The sequence below is a fragment of the Artibeus jamaicensis genome, unplaced genomic scaffold (assembly GCF_021234435.1).
Source record: "Artibeus jamaicensis isolate MK-2021 breed Jamaican fruit bat unplaced genomic scaffold, CSHL_Jam_final contig_482, whole genome shotgun sequence".
In the NCBI taxonomy this organism is placed as follows: Eukaryota; Metazoa; Chordata; class Mammalia; order Chiroptera; family Phyllostomidae; genus Artibeus; species Artibeus jamaicensis.
Genome location: NW_026521857.1, coordinates 4108276 through 4118221, shown reverse-complemented (window position 1 = coordinate 4118221; position 9946 = coordinate 4108276). Strand labels below are relative to the sequence as shown.

Here is a 9946-nt window from a genome sequence, read left to right as displayed (position 1 = left end):
TCCTTGATTCCCTAGTGAATAGGGAGTCATCACTCTTTTAGAAATGTAGGGAGGACGAGGAAGTCTAAAGGTGGAAGAAGAGAACAGAGTTCCCAAAGAAGTGAGGGAAGAGAAAGGATACAGAATTGAGACTTGGTTAATTTAAAGGAAACTACAGATTGCGCAGCAGGGTCAGCCCTGGCCTGTCTAACCGTCTGCCTGAGGGCAAAATAAGAGAACTAAAAGTCTTGCCATAGGTGGAACACCACAGTGACTATTACAGGAGTGAAAGTAAATATATTTACCCACTGGTATGGCACAAACACCAACTAATCAGAAGGGTCAAATGCCCAGAGCCAGAGGAGGCCTCACCTGCCCTGGGGTGGGGGGCTTCAGTCTCAGAACCAGGTGAAATCTTCCAGATCCAGAGGTAGGGTGGCACCTGGAGCTGGGGCCCTGAGGATGGCACTAGGGATGGAGACAGGGGTGAGGGACATCATCCATGGACCAAATGGCACAAGTATATTTCAACATTTTTACAACTGTACCCAGGCCTACCTGTTAATACTATTTTAATGACAGCTTAGCCTTAGGTAAAGAATAAAAAATAAAAGCCAACAAATAGATCAGTGTTTCTTGGGTGAAATTGGGCCTGAAATCTTGTCATTTAACCCATAGGGTAATACAAAGATGTACGGACCAACCTGCAAAATGGGGAAAATGTCTGGTTTCTTTTAAAAACAGATCACATGGTCTGGCATCCACAATTTCTATCTGGTGATAGTTACCTGGAGCTGAGTAGAAGCTCCCTCCTGTATACAGGGCAGGCTTCTCAGGGTGATCGTGATGGCAAAGCATGGGTGGCCTTTCAGCTTGCACAACCATCTCACTGTAGAAACAATTTCTCCATGTCTATTTCTATTTCAAGGTAGAAAGCAAAAGAAAGATAAGAGCAGGCTATTTCAGGAAATAGGGGGATAGCATGAGGTCTGTCCAAAAAAAGTCTAACCATTATTAATATAACAAGAACAATTTGCACAACACTGATGTAACCTGGTAGCCAAGGAGAGTGGATTGGAATGTGCATGTGTGAACAATGAGGACTTCATTGTACTAGTCAGTGGGGGTGGTAGACGCTGTTGAGTGAGCATGTGTACTGTGTGGCCATCATATTCAAAACGACTAAGCAAGTAGAGCAATGAATCTGTATCAAATTTTGCATTAAGCTTAAACATTCCTATGAGGAAACTACTCAGATGATTCAGAAGGTCACAACTATGGGCAACTGGTGATTGGCAGCTTCCTCACAACAATGTGGCTGCTTATACATCACATCTCATGCAGGGTTTCTTCAAAAAACATCATATTACCCAAGTGATTCAGCCCTGCTAAAGCCCAGATTTGGCTTTTCCCAAAACTAAAATGTCCTTTGAAAGGGAAGAGATTTTAGACTGTCAATGAGATATAGGAAAATATGACAAGGCAGCTGATGGCCATTGGGAGAACTGGGTAAGGTCCCAAGGTGCCTACTTTGAAGGGGACTGAGGCATCATTGTCCTATGTACAATGTTTCTTATATCTTGTATCTTCTTCAATAAATGTCTCTATTTTTCATAGTACATGACCGGATACTTTCTGGACAGAGTCATATTTCTTTATAGCAAACACTTCCTACTCATTTTTAATATTACAAATTTGTGTCTGTGCCAAAACAACAGACTTGTCCTACTCATTCATTTGTTCCCTGCCTGGCTTCTGTGGGTGCTGAGTTTGTGACCCGTCATAGACTAAGTTCCAGATTGTTCTCTTGATGCCCACTCTGCAGCCCAGCTTGGAGAAAGCTAGAGATGTGAATCTGCATTTTAACACCATGATTCTCATGCAGGGGGCCAGGTATCACACTTGAGCAGGGTTGGCTAACTCTTTCTGTAAAGGGCCAGAGAGTAAATATTTGAGGCTTTGGGGACCATATGCTCTTGGTAATAAGTATGTAACTCTGCCGTTCTAGTTAGGGACCCACCAGAGCTGGTACGTAAATGAACGTGGCTGGGATCCAGCAACACTTTATTTACACAGTGGGATCCAAACAGGTAGAGTTTGGCCTCTGGGTTGTAGTTCGCCTACACTTTTAGAGGATAAAATAAGATAGCTTGTGACTGTGCTAGGTACTTGGGGGTACCTTAGCCTGTTTCCCCCCCATTGCAGGACCTGAGACAAAGACTGCCACACTTGGTGCGTGGTTTATTCAGCAATGGATCTCAGGAGACAGGGCTGAGGCAGGGCCCTAAAAAGGAGAAAGGAGATTCCATACAAAGATGTGTCATTGATTTGGCCACCACTGGGGCAACTGGCTGCTTATTTCTCAGGACTCTCTGAGAAGCCTGATGGAACATATCTCAAAACTACACACTCAAGAGATGTCCATTTATCAGACAGCTCATATCCTCCATAGGCTAAGTTTGCCCCATAAGTTTTCAACTCTCCTGGATTTCCATGAGCACTTGGAGGTGGAGAGTGGGCTCTGCACGTGTCCTGGAGTTAAAGAAGCCCAGGGCTGAAAAGTGTGCGGTACATGCCTCATGTGAGGCACAATGAGGTTGTGCTGGCAGGAAACCTCCACAGATGGGTCATTACTGAGGGAGTGACTAGGATTAAGAGGTGAGCCAAAAGGATATGAAGCAGTAAATAAGCAGGGTTTGATTCAGTGACCATTCGTTTACCCTGAATTTTAATTCATTTAGTTACTTTAATTAATTATCGGTATTTTAGTTTATTATTCTCAGCAGGGGACCTAAGAGGATAGCGATGGTGCCTTGTCGTGCCTGGAAATGCTGTCAGCCCTTGAGGCCACATGGAAATCTCAGCTGTAGAGCTGTCCACTTTTAAGGGTAGCAGAGCACTAGTTTTGATAAAAATATGTAGATATTTCCTGTTTTTTTAAATTCTATTGGAGTATTCATTTACACAAATATTTATTAAGCATTAATCACTGCAACAATCCTGTTTTTCAGTTACTGTCCCTTGCATTCTACAGATAAAGCTGGAGCACAGAAAAGTAAAATAGCATGCCCAATTTAACAAATATTTCTTGACACTTTATGTGCTAGATTCTTTAGTTACTAACCGGCAGAGAAGACTTTAGATCCAGGCCTTCCAATTCACATTCCTTGTTTTCTCTAGTACAGATTTTGAAGGAAATGGAGAAACCATTCACTCAACCATTTCTCCCAGTAAAACAATTTTTCTTGGTGCATCCCTGATTTTGAAGGAAATGATAACTTTCCTGCCAGCTTATTTTTTCTTTAAAATGTGTTTAGTGTCCATTTACATACTTTATCAACCTTGATTAGGACTCATCTGGATATAAGAGAAGATATTGAGGCCCATAGGGAGAGCCATCCACCTAGTCATTTGCGTGGCATGTGTGGGGCCCTTTAAATGAGGCCACTATGTGGACAAGGAGCCTGGAAAGCAGATAAGAGGGTCAAGGAGGGCCTTGGCAGTGAGCAGAGCTGTTTAATGGCCTCAGAAGGCCAGACGTCCTAGGATAACTGTTGTCTCTGTTAAGGGCATGCAACCTCTCTGAAAGTCACCTCTGTTGAACTTGGAGCAGTCCCTGAGAAGAGAGTTCTACTGGAGTCGCTTCACTTGGGTCCTCTGAGCCACACTGAAAATTAGATGGTGTAGCAAAAGGGCAGCTCGTGGGGACCAGTAGCTGTGCGCACATTAATGCCGACCTTGTTGGAATAACTTGCACTCTTCAGCGTTCGCAGCTGTGGAGTCCCCAGGGAGTTGTCTGGCTACATGTGATTTTACATATCTGACAGCTAAATCAGAGATCCAAATGCCAAATCCGGTGCTCAGGAACATTATGTGGATTTGTGACTCTCCCAAGGGGATGTTGGATCCATAAAGCAATGAATGGATTACAATGAGGCATAAATATAGCATTTTCATCTGACATACAATCCCGCTCTTTTATTTCTCACATTGTTATGTGAAGGAAATCTATACCCTCTCTTTCAGGTCTGTTCTCAGAAATTACAATTTTTTTTAAAAAAAGAGCTTTAAGGAAAAAATGCTCTTAATGCATCAGGAATAAACTAAGAATGAAATATGGTAAGTATGATTACTCCACTGAGGTAATTTGCCATACAAGGTAAACTCTAGGATCACACACATTGTCAGGAAGCAGCAGTTTCAGGCCAGTGTGTTAGCTCCCTCACCAACTAGCTGCGTGAATTTGAGCAAATCAGTTCATCTCTGTGGCCTCAGTTTCCTCATTTGCCCAGTGGACTCCAAAGTTGTGGGCACACATTCCCATGGAGTGGGCAAAATGACCCACTGTGTGGTCCAGGAGGGACATCATAGAACTTTCTTTGAACTTAAAAAATTTCTAATTACAAACATGTTTTTCCAAGGCACAGTATATATTAGCACAGTAGTACATGTCTATTGTTTATAAATGAATAAATATTCATATACTGAAAGGGTAGGTTGAAAGTGCTTTACTGGTAGAAAGATGTGGACAGAAAGTTTGGAGGCCACTGACTTGACCCATCCTGGTCATTCCACCGATGACAGGAAGGCCCCTGTGGATCTCATAGTCCATGATTCTGAGTATTTGAGAAGCATCCTCAGTTGTTTTCCTTAGATTCCCCCAGTGAGGCTGAGTGTATCAGCTGTCCAAGGAAAAACATGTGTGCCCATTTGTGCTGGGCTGCAAACGTATTGGTTCCAAAACCACAAGATGCAGTTAACGGGCCCCTCCCAGCTATGCCTTGCACGGTCAAGCACAGCACTGCTCCGTACTGCAAATCATCTTAATCTCCTATATTTGCTTCTACTCTAGAGTTCACAAATCAATATCAAAAGCAATTTTATATGTCTGTACTGAGGGAAACAAGACAGGAATTATTTTCCTATTTTATATGTGAGGAAAGAGATTCAGAAAGGCCTACGGACTTCCCCACGGCCACCAGGCTAGTATGTGGCAGGTCCACTGCCAAAGTCCTCCTTCTCCCATCAGGACTCCAGGACTCTTTGCATTTATAACCAAGTGCAAATGTGCTGCCTGGATCCCAGGGAGAATTAGGTGACAGTGTGTGAGTGGGCCAATGTAAAGGCAACCCCCAGCTATTTAAATAACAACGCAGAGCTCGGGGCCCACTGTTGGCAGATCAGTCGCATCCTTCTCGTGTCCACAAGACCTCACGTTATTCAGGGAGGCCTGGCAGAGAGGGGAAAGCAGATGCATGGGTTCCTCATGCCACCAGCTGTTGTGGGTTGCTCTGCTGCAGTTTCTGACAAGTGCTGTTGTGAGTCTTTCTACACGGTTGCAGGGAACAGCTCGATAGGAACAGCAGCAAACAGCCTTGTTTACAGAGGTGCGAGGGAACAGAAAACACATATACTTAAAAGAATGTAATTTTAAGAAGGCCTTCTGTCCAGCCAGGTGTGTCAGCACTAGAGGATGCCAGGTATGGCCCCACACCCCTGAACTGGGCACCCTGTGCCCTGTGAGGAAGTGGGACCTGAAGCCCAGGAAAGAAGTGTTTCCATTGCTCTTGTTCATTCAAGCATGTGACAGTGACCAGCAGAAACACTTTACCCTTTTCACCCTAAAGGGGCATCATTGTGGTAAGACATGTAATATGTTTTGCTAACCATTGATGGTGTGATGGTTGTGTTAGAATTACAGTGGTTAGTTGTCTATTTCTTCCTTTAGATTGCAAACCTCTTAAGGGCAGAGAGGTTTATTTCTATATCCCTAGAAATTAGAGTCTAATCCATAGAGATATGCAGTATTTGTCTATACTAACTGAATAAATTGTAACCTTCATGTTGGCTGTTCATCTGTGAAACCTCTTTTTGCCGGGAGTTAATTAGCCTTACTGCAGGACTCAAAACCTCCTAAAATTCACCATAAAGGATTACTTTAATTAATACTTGACATGATGCATATCACCAGTAAAGGATTACTATCATAATATGTAAAGAAGGATTACAAATTGACATAAAAAGGCAAATAATTCAACTGAGAAATAGATGGACCAACATGTGAACAGGAAATTCACAAAGAGGGAAATTTATGTAGTCCATATACAAAAAAGCTCTCCTTACATGTAATTGTGGAAATGCAAGTTTAAAAGTCTGAGATGCTGTTTTACTCCCCTCAGAGTAACCAGCGTTTAGAAAATCTGACCGTTGCACTTGTGGGCCATGCTGTGGAGCAGGGGACATCTTGCATATTAGTGTTAAGCTGGCACAAATACTTGGAAGAGTGCTTTTGGCACCAACAGGGAAAATTGAACTTGTACAAACCCAGCAGCAGTTTTGCTACTAAGATATATCTCAGCAGTCTTCCTCAACCATTTATGAAGAAAATTAAGCACTAATGTCCAGAGGCATCATTGTATGAAATGAATTAACTTTTCATTTATGCATCTGTTTTGAATGGTGCTAGTTATACACCTTCAGTGGGAAATTGAGAAAAGAGTTATTCTAATTATCTATTCTCCCTGTTCCGTGGCTCAGAAGAGGAACCCGGGTTGAGAAAGCCTGTCCACTTGGCAGGTGCAAAAGAAGACATGAAGAATGTCAGGAGAGCATTATTTGTAAATACAGAATTTTTTTTCCAAAATGACTTAAATGTCCATCATGAAGAGAAAAATATCATCCCTGGCTGGTGTAGCTCAGTGGATTGAGCCCTGGCTGCAAACCAAAGGGTTGTTAGTTCGATTCCCAGTCAGGGTACATGCCTGGGTTGCAGGCCAGGTCCCCAGTCAGGGGCGCAGGAGGGACAACCACACACTGGTGTTTCTCTCCTTCTTTCTCCTTCTCTTCCCCATCTCTCTAAAAAATAAATAAATAAAGTCTTTTTTAAAAGAGAGAAAAATATTATAGTATATTCCTGCAAGGGAATGCTGTATCATTAGCATAAAAAAAAACAGGTGACCTAGAATCACATGTGTTAATTAAAGCAAATATAAAAAATTCTCATGGTGAATGTAAAATCTAATTGCAATAAAATACATGTAGTATGATTGTATTTATATGAAATTTAAAAATAAGCAACATATCATATTTTGCTCATATATACTTATGTACATAATAAAAGTTTTTAAAAAGTATTGGGCAGTGATAAACTCCAGAGTCAGAACAATTACCATTTGTATTATTCCTTATAGTATATTATTATATCATAATATAGAATTATACATTGAATATACTATATTTTATATAATATATAACATAATATATAATAAAATATGTGATATACAGATATATATTATTAATATATTATATTACTCTTTGGTTTGTTTCCTTTTTTTCCTAGGGGAGAGCATGAATGCAGTCCCCACTGTTACAAAGTATGTAGTCAAGTTTCCCACATCTGGGGAAATCACAGGGGTCAGCACCCCATAGTGCAGTGGATAAGCCTCGCCCTGGAAAAACCCCCTTTGGATCATGGTATCTCTCCTACTAGGTAAGTATATTTCCTATATTTTTGATTTATGTAAGTAGATGATTTTAATAATGCACTGTTAAAAATATAAGTGAAATAAATACTAATCCCCTCCTCCAAATCCAGCTGCATGATAATCTTTAATTTTTTAAAAAATTTATTGATTTAGAGAGAGAGAATGCTTTTTTGTTCCACTTGTTTATGCATTCATTGGTTTATTCTTGTATGTTCCCTGACTGGGGATAGAACCCACAACCTCTGCATATCATGACAATGCTCTAATCAACAAAGCTACCCAGCCAGGGCTGCATGTAAACAATTATGATGAGTGATTCTCCTTTCAGCAGACAGAGAAAGTTTTTCTTAAAATTGTTTTTAAGAAAATTATTTTTAAGAATCTGACCATTTCATTTCTCATTTCAAAAACGTGAAAACGTATGCTGGTTTTTGAGTGCTGCTTGACAAAGTCTAAATTCCACAGCCTGGCATTCAGAGCTCTCCACAGGCTGGCTCCAGACCACTTTAGAAGCAGCTCTCCAATCTCTCGTCTTTAAGCACTTTACATTCCATTCAGACTGGAGTGTTTGCCACTTTCCAGATATACCCCCATACTTTCCATTTCGTGCTTTTGCCAATTACATTTTTACTTCCTGAGAACTCATTTCCTCATTCTTGCAATTTGATGCTATGTACCAAGGCCCTAACAATACGCGTACTCCTTCACACAGCAATTCTCGTACAAGAAAAGTAATTCAGGACATGTACAAAGATTTAGCTTAAGAATGTTTACTGTAGCATTGTCTCCAATGTTAAAATATTTAAAATAACCTTGCACAAGGAAGGTTTAAATAAATCTATTTCACATGGGACACAGCACTTAAAAGTGAAGACTCTGGAGCCAAAAGGCAGACTACCCGGGTCAGGTCACAAGTCTAGAACATTCTGGCACACTCCAGCTTTGGGATTTTAGCCTTTCTGTGCTTACTACATATTTGAACCTGTGAAATAAAAATCAACCAGTACCTCCATTACAGAGTTGTTAGAGCAACTAAATATGTTAATATTTGTTAAAGCACTTAAACATCATCTGTCATGTCATAAATTTTTTTATAAATAGCTAGTTCTGGACATACCTCATCCTCAAACTCTTGAAGCAAAAGAACATTCCAGTATACTTTGTTGTCCTAAACCTACAAATAGTGCTTAGTGTTTAAACCTAGTGTGGTACTTAGCACAGTTAAAGGTTCAAGACATGTGTGTTGAATGTTAGAATCAATACTATTGTAGCTGAGTGCGTTTTAATTTTAGATTCTAAAGTATTGAATACATTTTAAGGTGTCAAATAGAAGAACCCAGGAGTTGGAAAGATAGTCTTTCAAGGACAATAAATAGGAATAGGCTATGATAGAAAACCAAGTCACTCTAGAAGGAGTGTGGAGTGGACAAAGAGAAGTACATGGGTTCTGGGATCACCAACTCTGAGTCTGCCGCCCACAATTTTCTAACCACCAGTCCAGGTTTTTCCTTCTGTCAAAGGACAATAATACCCACCCTTGTAAGAATTTAGAAATAATAGTACTATTGTGTTACTACGTACCAGGCACTGGTCTAATTTCTTTTCCCATTATCTTATTTGATCCTCACAACAACCCCATGGGATATTGTTGTGGGTTACATTGTTCTCCAAAAAAGATATACTGAAGTCCTAACCCTAGGTAACTGTGAGTTTGACTGCTTTTGGAAATCGGGTCATTGCAGATGTGATCAAGATAAGATGAGATCAGGCTGGAGTAGAGTGGGCCCTTAATCCAACGTGACTTGTGTCCTTACAGAAAAAGGAGATTAAGACATGGACACAAAGAGAATATCATGTGAGGACGGGGGAGGATTGAGTGATGTGTCTATAAGACAAGAAACACCAAGAACTGATGGTGAACACCAGAAGCTGGACAGGACAGGAAGGATCTTCCCCAAGAGCACAGATGGCAAACACAAGGCCCGCTGGCTGAATCTGGCCCTCCACCTTGTTTTATCTGGCCCTGCACCCTGTTTCTACCCAGCAGCAACACCGAGCTCCTTGCCCCTAGTTAAGGAATAGTTACATTTACACAGTCCTAAGATTATATTCAGCCCTTTGAAGGCAACTGTGAGGCTGATGTGGCACCCCCCCCCCCACCGGTGAAAATGAGTTTGACACCCCTGCCCTAGAGCCTTCAGAGTGGGGATGGCCCTGCTGACAGCTTGATCTCGGACTTCTAACCTACAGAACTGTGAGAGAATAAATTTCTGTGGTTTTAAGCCACCAAATTTTAAAGCACAAAATTTGTGGAAGCTTGTTACAGAAGCCTTAAGAAACTGATGCAGGCATCATTTTGACAAATGTAGACACTGAGGCACAGAATAAGTAAGAAACCTGACCAAGCTCTCAAGATTTGAAACAGGGCTGACTCCAGAGTCTGTGCTCTTAATTATTAGATGATATTCAGCTGGGTTCTGGGT

General features: G+C 41.2%; 1 non-coding gene across 1 annotated transcript; it reads right to left on the bottom strand.

The window, feature by feature from the left end:
- Positions 1 to 7315: 7315 nt before the first annotated feature.
- On the bottom strand, positions 7316 to 7476 carry LOC119051296 (U1 spliceosomal RNA). The gene has a single exon (XR_005082898.2). It is a non-coding gene; the product is annotated as a U1 spliceosomal RNA (small nuclear RNA).
- Positions 7477 to 9946: the final 2470 nt, after the last annotated feature.